The sequence below is a fragment of the Rhinolophus ferrumequinum genome, chromosome 17, assembly GCF_004115265.2.
Source record: "Rhinolophus ferrumequinum isolate MPI-CBG mRhiFer1 chromosome 17, mRhiFer1_v1.p, whole genome shotgun sequence".
Lineage (NCBI taxonomy): Eukaryota > Metazoa > Chordata > Mammalia > Chiroptera > Rhinolophidae > Rhinolophus > Rhinolophus ferrumequinum.
In genome coordinates, this window is record NC_046300.1 from 55,052,892 (window position 1) to 55,072,929 (window position 20,038).

General features: G+C 39.7%; 1 protein-coding gene across 5 annotated transcripts in view; it reads right to left on the reverse strand.

Moving 5' to 3' along the window:
• FHIT (fragile histidine triad diadenosine triphosphatase) overlaps window positions 1-20,038 on the reverse strand; it is a 1,395,299-nt gene that overhangs the window by 959,184 nt on the left and 416,077 nt on the right. The gene's annotated exons all lie outside the window — the stretch shown is intronic.

Sequence of the window (20,038 nt, forward strand, 5' to 3'; positions counted from 1 at the left end):
TATGTTACACATTTTAAGAAATTTCCAACTGTTTTCCAGAGCAATTGCGTCATTTTACATCTCATCAGTAGTGTATGAGTTCTAATTTCTACACATCCTCACTAACCCTTGTTATTATTTGTCCTTTTGATTATTGCCATCCTAGTGCGTGTGAGGTGGTATCTCTCTGTGGTTTTGATTTGCATTTCCCTGATGGCTAATGATGCTGAGAATCTTTTCATAGGTGTATTGTCCATTTGTATATCTTCTTGGATAAATGTGTGTTCAGATCCTTTGCCCCTTTTATAATTGGACTCTGTCTTTTTGTTATTGAGATGTGAGAGTTCTTTATATATTTTGGATACAAGTCCCTTATCAGATATATGATTTGCAAAATATTTCTTCCATTATGTGAGTTGTCTTTTTATTCTCTTGATGGTATCATATGAAACACGAAAGTTTTAAATTTTTATGTCCAATTTATCTATGGTTTTCTTATGTACTTCCACAAGCATCATATCTAAGAAACGTTGCCTAACCCAAGGCCATGAAGATTTATGCCTATGTTTTTAAGAGTTTTATAGTTTTAGCTCTTCCATTTAGGTCTTTGATCCATTTTGAATTAATTTTCGTATATGGTGTAAGGTAGAGGTCCTACTTCATTTTTTGTACGTGGATATCCAGTTGCCCTGTGGTATCTGTGAGTCACTACTAGAGATAGTTACCGGTAATGTTTGGCTACACAAGTTATTAAACAGGTACCTACCAGTACATGGAATCCAGGCATATGACCAACAGCTTTTGTAAGCTTTTGCATTTGGTCTTTTTTTCCACTTTAGGTTAGGAATAGTCTTAATATTCTGCTATGTTAGGAAGCAACACTACAATTATTAGCTGATTAGTACTGCTATTACTAACGGATATGCTTCTATTAACAATAAACAGTAGGTATGAGTATTTAGTACTTAGTGGGTGGCAAGCACTCTGCTTGTATTTAACATGCATTAACTTAGAAGCATTTCACATGCTTTGACTGATATCTTCCCACCAACATCACGAGAGAAGCAGAACTCCATCTTGCAGATGATGACACCGAGGGTGAGGCCGCCAATGTAGTTTCCCAGAGCTACCAGAAGTCACAGAGCTACCAGAAAAAAAGGATCATACATTGAGGAAATGAGCAGCAGTGGACAGTGGGGGCCACGAAATGTCTGATAACAATTTCTGACAAATAGTAGATAAGCATATATGCAAAATATCCAAAAATAAACAAGCCAAAACCTAGCGCTCGTCAATGACATTCTCATATGTGGTGAGGGAGCTGACAACAGAGGTTTGGTCTCCCTTTCAAACCCACCATAGGGTTAGAAATCTTATCACTCAAGATATCACTCAAGATTGATCTGATGGCTGAAAAGATTTTGTCAACAGTCCAAAAATTGCATTAGTGACTAGGTGATTGATGAAGTGAGCCAATTAGAACTGGATTAGGAATCCAGATATGAAGTCAATTACTTCCAATCTGAGAATTAGGAATCCGTTAACCAACAGCATGATAGCAACAATTTTCACAACTACCCTTTCCCTGTTTGTGTACAGGGCAAAATGCAAGTGAAAATAGCTTCGAGAAGTCTAAATCTGCAGAGCAACTTGATCTTGGAAATATTTTCCCTGATGTCTGAAACTTTTGCTTTCACAAACTCATGTTGTCTATGAGGGATATTCTGGTGAGTTTTCAGTGGAGAAAATATGAACAAAGAAGTGAGTTGACTTCCAAGTTAAAAACAGCTTTATAAGAGATAATCTAGGTTTCCTCGGTTCAAGTCTAATTCTCTTTCCCTATACCAGCTGCGTCCTTAATAACAAATACAAGGATAACAGGTGACATATTTTTGAGTCTTGCTTTATATTGTGCTCTATCTAAGCACCCCCCAAAAAATGGCAACCAATTTTTTTAATCCAAAATGTATGAGGTAAGTACTACTATGAATCCCATTTTGTACAGGAGAAAAAGGAGACGCTAGGTTCACTGGCCTGCATAAGAAGTGGGATGAGAGGCCTTGAACCCTGCAGTCTGTCTCTGTCCTTTTAATAGTGTCTCTATAATGTTTTAGAATAGAAGCAACTAGAAGTATAAGGGTTAAACATGGCTAGACCAACTCCAAGTTGAGTCTTTTTTGCACTAGGCAAACTGTCTCCAATATACTTATAATAACTTTATATACCAAATAACATTTTGAAGTTTATTTCCTCCCGACACAGAAACATCACTGCATCTCCCCTGGGATTTTCAGCACTGTCTGTTGCAGAACTGGTCTGGGCTTAGCAAGTATTGCTTTATCATTCTTAAATAAAAACCATTATAGAGAATGCAGAAAACAATTTCCCTTTCAGTTTCCCCACTTCTACACATATTGAGAAAGATGTATCCTTAAAGTGCTGAAGGAAATCTCACAATATAATAAAAACTCAGCATCAGAAATGTTCCAAGTCCCTCTACTCTCTCCCTGTATTTAGGAAACCACAATTTAATATAGGGCTCGGCCCTCCAGAGAATCCAGTGTATCGAACTGTTAATACATTTTTATATGTTTTAACTGAGATAAACAAGAAAGAGATAGAGAAGCCAGAGCAGCTATGCAAAGACATAATTATGATAAGACTAATTCAGCTCACCGCCATAGAGGCAGATAGCGACTCTACTGTGATGCTGTCATATAGTTTGTATGGTCAGAAAACTGTATCAATATAAAATGTGAATGAGGCAGGAGCCCCGTTATGGGAGAGTAAAGATAACTTACCATGTGACTCCAGGAAATAAAGTTCATCCAGGAATTCAAAGAACATTATCCTATTACTAAAACATTATCCACATTTATTTTGTAAATTGAAACCTGGATCAAATTATTTGATTAACAAAAAGTAATAAAAAGAAGCATATTATGTCCATTACCAAAGAGACAGGGAAACGTCAGTTTTCTTTGCTCCAGCAGAGCTTAAACCCTGTGGCAAACCTTTAAAATTCTGTAGATAACTTAAAAATTCTCTTACCAGCTCTAAATTCATGGCTGTGCTATCGACCATGTCATAGTTCTCAGCCTTGACCCCAAAATACCTTGAGATACATATACATTGCTGAAATATACTATTTCTCAAACTTGACTTTATCTTCTACTCCAGCGACCGTGTCAAAAAAATTAAGATTGCTTTGATCACTTCCTTTATGGCAAATCCACATTAACTCCTTTCTTCATGCTCGTTAACATTTCTATTAATAATACTTCTGACCCTAAATACCCACCCTTTCATGAAAGGTCAAAACTAAGTTCTTCAGTTTGCCATTGAAGAGTTTCCCTCAGGTCTTTGCAGATAAAATATCATTAGAACAATGGTTTCTATTCCAGCTAGATGGGAATTCTCTACCACTCTCTATACTCTTGCCAAACTCTACCTGCTACCGTTTGCTTACCCCAGGAGGAATGCAAACTCACATGCCTATTGCACTGGGATATAATATAAATAAATAAGGCAATGTACCTACAAGCAAAATAGACACCTGTACACTTAATTGTATACTCAACATACTATCTCCCTGTCTTTTTTTTTTTTTTGGAACAGAGACTTCTCAAAATTTATTTTTCATTTTCCAGTCTGCGATAGAGACACAGGAATAAAGAAACAGTCTCAATAGTGCAAGCATGACACGAGATGGCAATTGTGCTTGGAATCAGTGTTAGAAGACTTCAAGAGGAGGTGGGACTGTGGCAAACTGTCTACTGTGGCACTTGCTACTCACTTCCAGGCATTTGTTGCACACTAGGAATTTAGGCTCAATGTTGTGAGATCCAGTGTTTACAGGAAAATAGGAAAATCTGCATTTTATGTGAACTCTCCAGATTTTCTAATTTTTGCATGAAATTTTTCATTGTTCCAATATAATACACTTTTATTCTACTGTAGTGAACATCTGTGTTTTGTTCGTTTGTTTTTTGCCAGTGACCTGATATATTGAGACCTCTGAGTTATGCCATCGTTCAGCGAGTATTTTTTAGTCTTTTCACCACCAGCCTACCCCAATTGCCCATCCTTTCCACCAATCCTAGGTCATCACTTCCTTTAAGACTTAGCTCAAGAAAAGACTTCCTCCACATCATCCTCCCTAGGTCACTCTACACTTCATCCCTCATTATCAAACTTCCATGCTCTATACTCACCTCACTAAATTCTACTTGCTACTTTTTATTAAATTATGATCAAATGATAATGTTTTATTCCTTTAGCCTCTATATGTATACTTTATGCTCCATTTTTGAGCCCTACATCTAATTACATTCAGACTACAAATGTCAAAAACTGACGACCTGTCTCCTACAGCCTTCACCACCCTCTCCCAAGGATTTAGCACAGTGTTATACGCCTTGCAGGCATTAGATGTATACTTTGGGGAAATATACAGTCTATTTGCTTAATCTCGCTAGGCTAGCAGTCGTTATTGTATATTTGGTACACTTCCGGATCAAAATAGAAAGTCTAAGTCAGGTCTCCACAGTTAAGGCAATACTGAGGTTTCAAACACGAGCAATACAAGCAATGCAAAGAGTTTATTGGGGCAATGAAAGAAGAACCATCTGCTGACCTGAATCATCTAGGCAACTGTTCCAATCCTACAAACATTCAGTGTTGAAACTCAGTTATAGGATGTAAGCAACAGAAAACATATGACACAAGTGCCATCTCTTTCTTGTCCTGGGCCTATGACAGACATCGTCAGTAGATCACAGCATGTTTTTCTGCTAATCCTTAGTGCAACTTTAGAAAATTTTTAAATAGCACTCTAGATGGATCTTGTCTAAGGAACAGAGTTGATATGTGATATCCCTATGATATCCCTATTATGTAGATAAGATAAACATCAATTTTACGGGCCAGAAAAGAGAAAATATAATACATATATTCTGCTGCTTCTCAACTTCTTTATATTTTAGAAGCTAGATAACTTAAAATGGGGAAAGTTAGATATTTAAAGTTGAAGAATTTAGGAAGAGCTAAGAAGGAAAAATATTACTACTTTAATAACGATGCCAGATTTACCTTCCCCATTAAATTTTAATTGTGTGAAAGATTTACTATGCTATGAGGTGACTTTTGTTGTGCGTTATAAAACATACTGAAATATATAAATGGTAAATAAATTTACAGGCAATGCTAACTGAAATAAGTAAATAAATAAATAGCTATATTTATACTTTTTTTCAAGTGGCTGTTTCATTTCTCAAACACTGAACCAAAGCAATTTGGAACAACTCAGGCAAAAAATGACCAGCATCAAGAATTACTATGGAAGATTTCCAGTCAAGATGGCAGAGTGAGAAACCCAGTGTTTGCCTCTCTCGGGACCACATCAAAACTACAACTAAACTACAGAACAACCATCACTGAGAATTGCTAGATGTCTAGCTGAACCAAAGTCCTACAACTAAAGACGTACAGAAGAAGCTACCCTGAGACTGGTAGGAGTGACAGAGACACAGAACAGGCTGGCCCCACACCCACATGTGACCATTAAGAATCAGGAGGGATATCTTGGCTGCAGAGATTCCCCTTGAGGAGTGAGGCGTCCCAGCCCCTACCCAGCCCAGGGTTTCAGCACCAGAGAGAGAAATCGCCGTAATTTCTGGTTGGGAAAAGCAGCGGAAATTGTGGCTGAGTGAAACGAGAACAGCTGCAGTCCCAGGTGCTCCTCGTAAAGGACCCACAAACATAGACTTATCTGCTGACAGACTTGCTCTTTCTGAGCACAGCACTGGAGCAAAAGCTCAAAAGGCACCGGGGACATATAGGGAAGAACTAAATTGTCTGGCTTCACAGCAAGTCCTGGAGGTGCAGCTTTTTCTTGAATGGAGGAGTTGGAAGAAGCCATAGTTTCTTTGTGAAGCCCTCTCCCGTTCAGGTATGCAAATCCAGGCAGCCACCCGAGTATCCATCAACCTGGCTAAGACCATTTTTTCACCCTGATTCCCAGAGACCCCACCCATCCAACTTGTGAGGCCACTCAACCAGCTTTCAGTGGCTTTTCCATACAAATGGCCTGTCTTGGATCATGCTACAGACTTTCCTAAAATCCATGTAAGATTCACAAAACCCAAACAACCAGTATCTGGTTTAGGCATGTCCTGTACCTCTTGCTGACCAGGCCCAAGCCCAGCACTAGTGACAGCCAGCCTTGATTCACTGCTTGGCCTCTTGAAGCACCTCCAAGCCCAGCGCAGGTGGTGATCACCTGTGGATTGCTTTGTGGCTCATGTCAGGTGGCCCTGGGCTAGGCACAGGCTGCAGTTGGACTTGGCCTGCAATGGGGCCACTCCATGGAAACTGTGGGGTTGGCACGCCCAGTGGCCAGCTTCCAACAGAGCTGGAGCATCAAATAGTTGCCTCCAAAGATGAAACACCCAAAGGGCAGACTGAGCAGGCACCACAGGCCCACTAAAGTGAATCATGTTCCATAGGGTCAGCCCCTTTACAACAGCTCCTTCACTGTAGTCACAGCCAGTCCTCATAACCAATGAACCTGAGGGTCAATCCCTTCTACGTATGTCCCAACAGCAACCAAGGCTCAACTATAGCAGGAGAGCACACATCACCCACACAAGGCACACAAAGGACACACCTGGGGCACCCAACTCTGGTGACCAGGGAGATTGTTGCACTGAGCCCCACAGGACACCTATTAGATGAGGCCATTCTACTAACACCAGGAGACATAGCAGCCATTCCTATTACATAGAAACAAACACAGGGAGGCAACCAACAAGAGGAGACAAAGAAACATGTCCCACATAGAAAAACAGAACAAAGTTCCAAAAAAAGAACTGAAAAAATGGTGACAAGCAATTTATCTGACACAGAGGAACTTCAACAAAGAAACAGGAAACACAAAAATGGAGATAAAAAACATAAAAAAGGATAAGTCAGAAATGAATACAATAACTGAAATGAAGAATACATTAGAGGGAATCAACAGTAGATTAGATGAAGCAGAGGTCTGAATCAGTGGTTTAGAATATAAGGTAACAGAAAATACCCAATCAGAACAGCAAAATGGAAAAAATAATACAAAAAATTGAGGATACTTTAAGGGGCCTCTGGGACAAAAAAGTGTACCAACATTCGCATCATAGGGGTACCAGAAGGAAAAGAGAGAGAACAAGGAATTAAAAACCTATTTGAATAAACAATGACTAAAAATTTCCCTAACCTGGTGAAGGAAATAAATATATAAGACCAGGAAGCACAGACAGTCCCAAACAAGATGAACCCAGAGGCCCACACCAAGACACATTAAAATTAAAATGCCAAAGGTTAAAGACAAACAGATAATCTTAAAAGCAGCAAGAGAACAACTGTTAGTTGCCTACATGGGCGCTCCCATAAGACTATCAGCTGATTTTTCAGCTGAAACTTTACAGGCCATTGGCAAGAAATATTCAAAATGATGAAAAGCAAAGACCTACAACCAAGCTTACTCTACCCAGCAAAACTATTACTTGGAATCAAAGGACAGATAAAGAGTTTCTCAGACAAAAAAAAGCTAACAAAGTTCATTACCACCAAACCAGTATTTAAGGAATTTTAGAGGGACTTCTTTCAGATAAACAAATAAATAAGTAATAAAATAGTAATAACTGCATATCTGTCAACAATTAATTTCAATGCAAATGGATCCAATCAAAATATACAGTGCCTGAATGGATAAGAAAACAAGACCCTTACATATGCTGCCTACAAGAGACCCAATTCAGATTGAAAGACACACAGAGACTGAAAATAAAGGGATGGAAAAAGATATTTCATGAAAATGTACACACACACACACACAAAAATAAGTTGGGGTAGCAATACTGATACCAGACAAAATAGACTTTAAAACAAAGGCTATAATAAGAGACAAAGAAGGACCCAGTAATCCCACTTCTCGGTACCGTGTTTCCCCAAAAATAAAACCAAGCCAGACCATTAGCTCTAAAGTGTCTCTTGGAGCAAAAATTAGTATAAGACCCAGTCTTATTTTACTATAATATTATAATAAATAACATTTATTATAATATAATACCGGGTCTTATATTAATTTTTGCTCCAAAAGACGCATTACAACTAATGGTCCGGCGATGTCTTATTTTCAGGGAAACACAGTATTTATCCAAAGAAACACAAAACACTACTTTGAGGATACATGTGCATCCATACATTCATTGCAGCATTGTTTACAATGGCCAAGATATGGAGGCAGCCTGGGTGTCTGGTGACGGATGAATGAATGAAGAATAGGTGGTACATATATACAAAGGGATATTGCTCAGCCATGGAAGGGAATGGGTTTTGCCATCTGCAAGGGCTTGTTGTGCTGAGTGGAATATGCTACACAGTGAAAGACAGATGCAATGTGATTTCACTTACATGTGGAATCTAAAAAACAAAATAAACAAACAAACGAAACAGAAAACAAACTCATAGACATAGAGCACATTTTGACGGCTGCCAGATGGGAGGAGGTTGTGGGGGTGGGTGAAGAAGAGGAAGAGATTAAGAAGGACAAGTTGGTTGTTACACAGAAGTCATGGGCACGTAGGGTATAGCATAAGAAATACAGCCAATAATATTGTAATAACTATGTATGGTGTTAGATGGGTACTTGATTTATTGGGTGGTACATGGAAGGGGGTTTGGGAGGCAGGGTGAGAAAGGTAAAGCGATTGAGAAGTACAAATTGGTAGTTATAAAATAACCATGCGGATGTAAAGTAAAGCCTAGGAAACATAGCCAATGATCTGGCAACAGCTACGTATGGTGCTATGTGGGGGTACTAGACTAGTCGGGAAGATCGCTTCTTAAATTACATAAATGTCTACCCACTATGTATGCTGCACACCTGAAATTAAAATAAAATATTAAATATCAACTGTAATTGAAAATTTAAACAAAGGAGGGGGGAAATGTGATCGGGAATAAGAGGCTCAAATTTCTAGGTGTAAAACAGTAAGTCATGGAGATGCAATGTACAGCATGGGGAATACAGTCAATGATATTGTGATAACGTGATACGGTGTCAGATGGTTTCTGGACTTATCATGGTGATCACTTCTTTAAGTATATAGATGTTGAATAACTATGGTGTACACCTAAAACTAATAAAATTGTATGTTAAGTACATTTTAATAAAAATCTTTTTTATAAAAGAATTACTATGAAAAGCTAATTACCTTTAACCACAAGCAACTTTATTAGTATTTATTATAACAAAGAATCTCTCAATACTAGAGGAAAAAATGTGGATTGGTTGATTGATCCTTCACTAATGAGAAACCAAAAATTACTTTTTAGAGACTCTCTGCCCTGTAGGCCAAATCCACAGACAATAAGAAACCAGTAAATGATAAATCCAGGCCCAAGGAAAAGACTGACTAACACACTTAGCATCTATGAGTTTTGCTTGCCATAGCATGCATTCCTCATTATGCTGCTATTTGCATTCTGACTCTCCTCTGGGGAACCTCCTCCTTCTAACTCTCAGGCCAGATAACATGGAGGAGCTAACTCCATACCCCACCACCAAGAGCAGGCAAGTGACCAATCTATATATTTAATTTGATGAAAGATTCTGGGAGCAAATCACTGATTAAAGTCAGTTTAATATTACTCAATCCTGAAATTTGGGCTGGAACTATTGAGAATGAAATGTATTTTTAAAAATTCCTGCTGGCAGGCTGAGCTGGTAAGATATAAACTTTGAGCTTCTGGTGGCCATGTAACCACCAGAGACACATCTTATGCTCAATACCAACCTGATGGAAGCAGAACTAAGAGATGAGAGAAACAGGTTTCTGATGTTATCTTTAAGCAACTGGATCCAGCCATTCCAGCTCTAATCTTCAGATAGGGAAGCCAAAACCCCCTTACTTTCATTAAGCCACAGTTAGAGCTGAGATGCTGTCATTTGCAAATAAAAGTGGTATAAGTATATGCACATAGCTTATGGGTTATTTCATTATTAGTTGCTGAATCTCTCAGCTTTTGCATCAGTAAGTAAGAAAGCTTAAAACCCAGTACTGAAGGGCTACTACTTCACGTAGTGACTCTGGTAAGTCTCATTTCTTCTGCGTCTTTGTTTTTTCATTTATAAAATAGGGATTAAAAATGGTAGCCCACAAAAGAGATATACAAATGGCCAATAAGCACATGAAAAGATGTTCAACATTATTAGGCAATAGGGGAATGCAAATCTACAATGAGCTACCTACCACTGCACACTCACTAGGATGGTTATAATCCAAAACGTAGACAGTAACGAGTATTTCCTAAGAGGTGGAGATATTGGAAGCCTCCCACACTGCTGACGGGAATGTAAAATGGTGCTTCGGAAAATAGCCTGGCTGTTCCTCAAATGTTAAACACAGAGTTACCATATGACCCAGCAATTCTACTCCTAGGTATATTCCCTGGAGGTAAAAATAAAGCTATAAGTGCACACAAATTTTATATAAAAATGTTCCTAGCAGCATTATTCATAATAGCCAACATGTGGAAACAACCTAAATATCCATCTACTGGTGAATAAACAAAATGGAGTGTATCCATATAATGTATGGATTGCATAATTCCTTTGTTTTGAGCAATAATTTATCCATGCTACAACATGAATAAACCTTGAAAATGTTACTGTAAGTGAAAGAAACTAGTCACAAAAGACTACATATTGCATGATTCCATTTATATGAAATTTCCAGAATAGGCAAAGCCATGGAGACAGAAAGTAGATTAGTCACTGCCAGGAGCCAGGAGAAGGGGAGGGTGGGTAATGATTGCTATGGGTACAGGGTTTCCTTTGAGGACGATGAAAATATTCCAGAACTAGAAAGCTGTGATGGTTGCACAACTTTGTGAATATGCTAAAACCACTGAATTGTATACTTTAATAGGATGAATATTATGGTACGTGAATTATAGCTCAATAAAAAATACTGCAGTGGAAAAAATGGTAGCCTATTCTGATTCTCACAATGGCCATTATAAGAAATTCATAATGGTAATTATAAAAATGACCACTCTTGGGAAAAATTAAGAAAAAAATCCACAAATGCAAACAGAGGCCTACCGTTTTTAAATGTTTTTAAAACCTCAGCAAGTGTTAAGAGAATGGCAAAACAAAATCGCCAAATAGATTTTCTGAGGTCACCTGACTTCCTTTGTATCAAGATATGATCAACAAATACATAGCAGGCACACATAAAAGCTATTTGGAGACCTCTTGAGGTGAAAAGCATGCAACATACTGCTACTGCACCAGCCTGGCCAGGAATATTACTTATGCCACCCTTTCACAGCTGTATCAGTCTCCCGTTAAACACTCAGAGTCTCCTTGTTCATAAACTACATTATGAGTTGGATGCATTGTCTGAATAAATTGCATTGTCCAAAATGCTGCCCCATTATTACAAAAAAATGCAGAATGTAATTAGTATTCCCCTTTGCATAAGCCACCGATTCCAAAAATGGTGCCACATTATAAGGCCTTAATTAATAAACAAGAGTTGGGCCATGACCGGTTCCACTTATCTGAATTTTATATTGTGAAGAAAGGCCACTGTGTTCTAATTCCATTTACAAATATCTAAATTCTGGTTAGCCTACACGAAGCCAATCTAAACAGAAAGCCTGAGAATTCTGTGTTGCTAATAGCATTGTGTTTGTACTCCAACAATAGCAAACGATTAACTGCTGGGACTAAACCATCCTGAGAAATGCTCAGAGTGGGATGCTGATAACATTGTATTTCAACTGTATTATATGGTGCAATTCTTCTGTTTGTTCATATGTATTTTCCATTTAATGGATGGAGGAGCCAGGGTGGCTTTTCATATCACTGTGAAGCCCTAAATATGACAGAAGGGAAAAAAAAATAGTTAGCTGGGGGCAAAAAAAAAAGATAAGTGTGAGATGGTACTGGGTGGGAACAGGGGTACATCATGAGGGAGTATATGTACACAGTTCCCTTCTGCATTTCCAGCTGCTTGCTATTGATTTTCCCTTAACCTAACCCCAAAGGAAAGCCATGTATGAAAACCCTAAGCATTGAACTAATATTTGGGACCATAACGTTCAGTAGCCCAGTTTATGAACCTCTGGTAAAGGACAATCTGCATTAAATTGCAATCACCTGATTAAAATCCACCAACTCTACCATCTTTAGAATTATCTAGCACCCGCTACTCTTGGCTGCAGGTTCTCTGCACATGGAGACAGACCATAATCAGAGGTCAGCAAGGAGTCAGACCAAGAGAGGACAGGGAGAGGAAAAGCATGTGATGTATGCTGAAAAGCAGATTACATTAAAGACCGCCAGTGCTGAAATCTGAAAGAGTCCTAAGCCTACTGCAAATACAGAGCTGTGTGAACATGATAATTCTTTCAACAAAGTCTGTAATATGGCTTCTAGGGGTGCTGTGAAAACAAGGTAGCTGAGATGGTGTTACAGTTCAGTGAAGAGGGACTGGCCCTGCAGTGGAGTGCGGCACACAGAGCAAGCCTGGAAAACGCTTCTCTGCCTCTGTAGAATCAGCAAGAGCACTTGGAGCCCAAACCCAGAGACTTTCAGCAGCCTGAACAAGCCGTCTTAGGTCACGGCCCTTTCCATAGATCCAAGCACCAGGCACGGACTCAGCGTCCTATTGGTCCTGGGAGGACCTGCTCACCATGACCACAAAGAGGGCATGTGAATCAGTAACCAGCTGGAAAAGTCCACCTTCATTCATGTTAAGGACTCTCCCTGAGACCTGGTTCACATGTGTAAAATGAACGTCTGAGTGAATGAATGTCTGAGAGAATGAATAGTGAATATAACCTCTAAAGCAGAGTTTATCAACCCCAGCAGCATTGCCGTTTTGAGCCAGATAATTCTTTGTTCCATGGGAGCTGTCCTATGTATTGTAGAATGCATAGGGGAGGAAGATTTTCCCTTATAAGCCTTTTAGGTTCTGTGGCTGGTCTCAGAATTAAACTGACATAAAATAGATTAACAGGTGGAAAAAAAATGTTTACTTAACCTATAGAAACTCCACAGAGTTAAGAAACTCAAAAGGCAGTCCAACCATTAAGGCTTACATGCCACCCAGAGTTAAGGGAAGGGATAAGGGTCTGGGGCTTCAAAGTGGGCCAGGCCATTAAGGATACAGGCCATTCAGCATTACAGGATAGGAACTATTTGGGAAACAAAGGTACCAGGTCATGCAGATAATCTCTTGGGTGAAACAGTTCATTCTGGTAATTTCTGTCTTCCTGACACAGGCCCCCTATCTAATGTAAATGTCCTGTGCAAAAGGGTAACTTCTACTCTGTTTTTAGAGCTTCTCTTGTGTCTGCAGTGTCTCCAAATAATCAGCTCAAAATAATCTTTACACCAGAGCAGCATATTTTGGTGTGGCATTTTCTGCCAACCTTCAGATGTTTCCAGCATCCCTGCCCTCTACTGACTGGATGGGAGTAGCATATCCCTTCTTAGTTAGGACAACAGAAAAAAAAAGGTCTCTAGACATTGCAGATGTCTCCTGGGGGTAAAATCACTCCTGCTTGAGACTGGCCTCTAATGTATCTTCCAGAACTTAGGTTCCAGGAGATAAATGAATGCACCATGCAGCGATATAGTACTCCATAACTATTAGGAAAACTTACACTGACACCCTCAACGTCACTGGAAGTTCATTTTGACAAAAATGTTATTGAGTGCTTGTTATGTGCCATGTAGAAAGATGAATGGTCAATAGAAGAAGATCTCTGCAGGTGATATATCCAATAATGGGTTAATATTTAAAATATATAGAATTCATACAACTTAACATCAAAAGAAGATAATCTAATCTGATTTTTAAAAATGGACAGAGGACCTGAATAGACATTTCTCCAGAGGACATAGAGATGGCCAATAAGCACATGAAAAGATGCTCAACATCATTAATAATCAGAGAAATGCAAATCAAAACCACAATGAGTTATCACCTCACCTCTGTCAAAATGCCTGTTGTCCAAAAGTGTCTACAAATAACAAGTGTCGGCGAAGATGTGAAGGAAAGGGAAACCTCACACACTGTTGGTGGGATTGTAAACTGGTGCAGCCATTATGGAAAACAGTATGTAGTTTCTTCAAAAAATTAAAACTAGAACTACCATATGACCTGACAATTCATCTTCTGAAAATTTTTCCAAAGAAAATGAAAAACTAATTCAAAAAGATATACGCACCCTTATGTCAATTGTAGCATTATTTGTAACAGCCAAGGTATGGAAGCAACGTAAGTGCCCACAATAGACAATTGGGTAAAGAAGATGTGGTAATATATACAATAGAATATTACTCAGCCATAAAAAAGAATGAAATCTTGCCACTTGTGATAACATGGATGGACCTAGAAGTTATTATGCTAAGTGAAATAAAGAGAGACAAAGAAAGACAAATACCGTATGATTTCACTTACTTGAGGATTCTACACTTGATTTTAGCCAAAGGCCGAGAAACAATTACTACTTGAGGATTCTAAAAAAACAAAAACAAACAAACAAACAAAACAGAAACAGACTCTTAGACACAGAGAACAAACTGATGGTTGCCAGAGGAAAAAAGCATGGGTGATGGGTGGACAAGATTAAAGGGATTAAGATTTACAAACAAACTTCCAGTTATAAAATAAGTAATTCATGGGGATGTAATATACAGCATAGGGAATATTGTCAATAATATTGTAATAATTTTGTACAATGACAAATGGGTACTAGACTTGTGATGATCACTTTGTAAGGTATGTGAATGTTGAATCATTATGGTATACATCTGAAACTAATATAATATTGTATATCAACTATACTTTAATTTTTTAAAGAAAGATGAATGGAAAGAGACTGTCTCTGCCCCTGAGGAACTCCCAGTCTAAGAGAAAAGTGGCATTTTCACAGTCCTATGTCAAAGCAAAGGGGAACCGTTCGCTAACCGTCCTTCCAAGGAGTAGTAGAACATCCTTCTGTGTATCAGACAGTTAAACTGTGAGGCCAGAAGTGAGAGCATACCTCTTCTTTGCTGTTAAAAGATTAGTGCGTATGTCAGTTGCTTTCATTTGATACGGTGAACGTTCTGGTCACTGTGACTCATTTTAGTTGTTTGCTGCTGTTGTTCATTGGTAGATGGGGGAGTCTCATACTGAAAGGGCTGACTTACGCGCTGGTTCGCCTGAGCATAAGCCAAGATAAAGAACTCGGGGATGAGACTGCCAGTTACTTGCTGCACGAGCCTTGGCAATTCATGAAGCCGTCCAACGCTCGATTCCTTTTTACTGCAGAGAGGGTAATCATTATCAAGTGCTTAGCGCCAGGCCTGCCACGGAGCAAAACCTAGGAAAACTGTACCTATCATCATTGTTATTAATATTGTTGCCTCTCTATTTTAACTTGGACTGATGGTTCTTTTTATTATGGTAAAATACACAGAACAGAGAATTCACCATTTTAACCATTTTTAAGCATACAGTTCAGGGACATTGGGTACATTCACACTGCTGTACAACCATCACCACCATCCATCTATAAAACTTTTTTCATCTTCCCAAACTGAAAGCCCCATTCCTTCCTTTCCAGTGATGTTTTTCCCCCTAAGCCAGTTCTTATGACGAAGACCCTCTCCTTGACTAAAGTTAAGTCAGGTTCCTCTTAACATGTCGAGGCGTCTACCTTGGCTTCTATCCTTGTGTGCTCTGCAGGGCCCAGTTGTAGCAAGAATCTTGCTAAATCAATTTAGGGGGAAAGAAAAAAAACACTCATCCTCAACATCTGATCAAATTCCTTTTCCTTCCCCTGGGTATCTGATCACCTCGACCTACATTCAGTAAGAATCGCCTCAGGACAGTTTACTAAGAATTACCCTGTCCTCTTAGTAATTTCCCTTCCACCGACCCCTGGTCAGCTCCTTGACTCTACATCCCCACATTCAGAATTGAACCCAATTCTATACTGTGGTTTCTTTTCCCCTATTGCATTGTTCCAGAATAAAAATCTGTTTCTACCTCTTTACTGTCAGGCTCTAGTTTTCTTTAACATGTAAATAGAACAAAAGGCAATTCAAACCCACACTACCCTGGACAATGAATGCAAACAGTGCTTAAAATGGCCATTTGGGGTTGTGTTGGTGACTTTAGCATTCTGTCAACCACCTCCTAAGAATAACAGTCAAGTGACTCATTGCACCTGGAGGAAAAGAACAGAGGATTCCAAACAATTGGCACAGTGGCTCCTGACTGTGGGGTCCACCCAGCACATCACCATCATGAAAACACTCCCTGCACCCCCACTTCAGTTCAGACTGGAGCATGTAATCAATATTATTCCTTGGACATATTTATTTGGTAGCTTGCAATTGGTGGCAAAAGACTAGCTGTTAGGTCTAAACTATCCAAGGCATTTACTTTTCCACAGAAAGTGAACAGATCTCCTTGGTCAAGAACGCACATACTTTTGCAGAAGCATTCTAGGGGGAAAACTTCTGGTTTATAGCCCACTCCCCAAAATAGTTAAAGAGATCCTAGTGTCACCTCATACTTCTGCTTTAGCACCTACTGTGTTCTACCACGTTATTTTCCATCCACTGTCATCTCCGATCCTATCCCAATTGTTATAGATGGGAACCCTACCTGAGCTGTCAGCACCTTGCCTTATCATCTTGCCGCAAGTGGTCAGGCGGAAACACACAGCTCAGGATGCCCTGGAGCTAAATGCTGAGGAAACTGGCCAATAAGATGAAGTCTGTGCTCCACAGCTTAAGCCAAGTCTGCTGTTTTGCCATTGGGACCTCCCGGGACAGTCTCCACTTGGACTCAGCTGATAACAGATTTGGTACATCTGTCACCATCTGTCCACATGTATTGACCTTGGGCCATTCCCCAGGCACTGCAATCAAGTGGCAGCCCTGTTACTTCTACCTGTGGATCACTTTGACTTGACCTGATGCCCTTTCTGTCCCCCTTCTTATCCATTTATTAGGATCTAGCAAACTGTTACCTCCTTTGAGAAGCCTTTATTGTAGACCCCAAGGCAAAAGGGAAGACGTTTGTGTCAAAACAGAAAAAACAAACAAAAAAACCAACCACGGTCATCTCCAAACTGAATTAGTACTTTGATTTATTTCAAAAGACGTGGTGTGATGTATGATGTAAATGTATGGCAATTTTTCCAAGTCTTAAAGATACGAGATGTGATCAAACAAGACAGTGAATGTTTAAATAAAAAAAAAATTATTACAGTAAAAGACACATGGCCATTAATCCCCCTCAAAATATGCCCCCCCTTCTCTTTGAACACACTTATCCCAACATTCTTGCCACTTTCTGAAGCAATTCTGGAAGTCCTCTTTCGTGAGTGTCTTTACGAGCATTTAAGAAACGATGTGCGTAGAAAACAGCCTGAGAAATGGGCAAGCGGTTTCATCCTCCATCATGACAATGCTCCGTGTCACACATCACTTCTGGTATACGGCAATTTCTGTCAAATACAAACATTATGGTGTGTCCTCATCCTCCTTATTCACCGGATCTGGCACCGGGCTACTTCTGGCTTTTCCCCAAAGTCAAAATGATTCAGGACATCGAGGCAGCCATGACAGCGCAACTAAAGACACTCACGAAAGAGGACTTCCAGAACTGCTTCAGAAAGTGACAAGAATGAAGGGATAAGTGTGTCTGAAGTGAGGGGGAGTATTTTGAGGGGGATTAATGGCAATGTGTCTTTTCCTGTGACAATATTTTTATTTAAACATTCACCCTATTTTTCAATCACACCTTCTATATCATAATGACCTAGGGAACTTTAAAAAATACAGATTACCAGGCTTCCCCTTTGTTGAGACATTAGGCCACAAGCTAATGAGAAGTTGTATTGTTGAAAAGCTTCCCAAATTAATCTGATGTACAAAGGGTATTAGAAACATAGCTAGGCATTGCTCCTGTATACCTTCAGGCAAGTCACTTGGCTTCTCTGAGCCTGTTTTCTCATTCTGGAAGATTAAGGATAAGAATGCCCATCTCACAAGGTTTTTGGAAAGACCAAGAGGGGATGAGTACAAACTCCTTAAATGATGCCTCAGCAAGTGGAGCTATGAAAACAATTACTATGGATTCCTTAAAAAGCTGCCTTTCACTTCGCAAAACCAACAGTCCAGTTTGCAAAACTTTCCTCTATTGGAGAACAATTTACCAAAGAGTAAGAGGGTTTCAACCCAGGATGAGGCCTGAAAAAAATCAAAAGGGACATTACGAAGCAGCCCCTGTAGAAATCAGGGCATGAGCGTGTAATTAGGTTTTTCTGAAGGCCTATCTTCTTCATTCCCATTGCCCATTTCTCCTGATTAAAAGAATTCCCCAGTAGCTAAAAGCATTAACATATGTAAGTCCATCAAAAGGTAACTATTGTGGAGAGCTACCCCACTTTGTCAAATGAGGCTTTTGTGTCTCTCATAGACTAATGCTTTAACATTTCAATACCTGTAATAAAGTATTTGCACCACAAGAAAAATGTGTTTGGTGACCAGCAGGCTATAACACAGTGCTCTGCTTTTAGGAGCCATGGGTTTAATTAGACCCTAAAAGGATGGTGAGTCACCACTCTTGCTTTTAGTTAAGGAAGACAAACAATGACTCTGTGAACCTCAGTTCAGAGTACACCTGAGTCCTAGAAAAATGCCCAATATAGAATGTTTCATATCACTTAAGGATACCAAACAATAGGATACCATGACAACCACAACTTATCAAAGTCCCCTACAGAGTAATTTCCCATAAAGAGATGGTGATGGGAAACTAGGAACAGTTCCACAACTCAGAGCCCACCTAGCATATCCACCCTTTCAAATGTCTGCCCTGGAAGCTAAACATGGGAGACAGACAATACATCAGGCTTGGTATCTCCCCTTTGGGAGGGCTAACCCATGGAGGGCTCGTCCTGACTCCCTCCAGCCAGAACCAGCAGAGCGAAGGTCTTGGCACTAAGATTGCAATCACTGGCTTTGGAGGCAGTGTAACCAGAATCGGGACCCACTCATTAGCTAAGCAACTGGCTTGGGTCGTCTTTTTTTTAAGGCTCTGAGCTTCTGTCTCTGTTTGCAAAGTGGGAATAATAAAAATAGGTAGCTTCTAAGGTTAGGCGCAGATTAAATTTTATGGAAAGCACTTAACTTGCGCTTCATAAAAAGTAGTTGATACCATTATTATTGCTGTATTTTATTATTATTAATATCAAGGGACTATCAGCAAGTATGAGTATCCTACGGATGTCAGTCAAGAGTTATTGAGTTTCTATTATGTGGCCAGCACTGTGCTAGATGCTGGGGATAGAGTCGCAAGCAGGACTGATACAATCTGCACCTTTATGAAGTTTATGGTCTAGCTCAGAGTCAAGAAAGTGCATGTGTGTGTGTGCCTGTGTGTGTTTGTGCGTCTGTCTTTTGGCCCACCTGTTGTTTATAAACAAAACAAAACATGCAGCGAACATTTTAAAATTGGGTGACTTCACACAGAAGTCCAGAATTCTGGCTTCTCTTTGAAAACATCAGAAAATCTAGGAGGAAGTGAGATCTCTCTCCACAGGCCGACCAGTTCCTGCTGAGCCTTCTCAAATCCTAAAACACAGGTGCCTTCCGCCTGAGAGTGGCCCACTGGCTTCTCCAATGAAAAGAAAACTCCCTCTGGTTACGCATGATGAGGGATCTGGGGTGTGAAGAGAGACAAGGAAGCCCAGGACACAGACCTCGAGGACCAGAACTGAAGCAAGAAGGAGACTTGGCACCCCCTCTTCCACAGGATGTATTTGTCTCTCAGTTCAGCTCACTTTGTTTGGCTGGACACAGAAAACCCGAGAGGGGAACTCTGATTCCAACTGGCTGTTTGCATAGCTAATTATTTGGGGCTCCTGAGGTTGGAGAGAACAATGACTTCCCCAGCAGTTGCAGTTTAGTTCCTTTTTTACGCTCCAGGGGTCA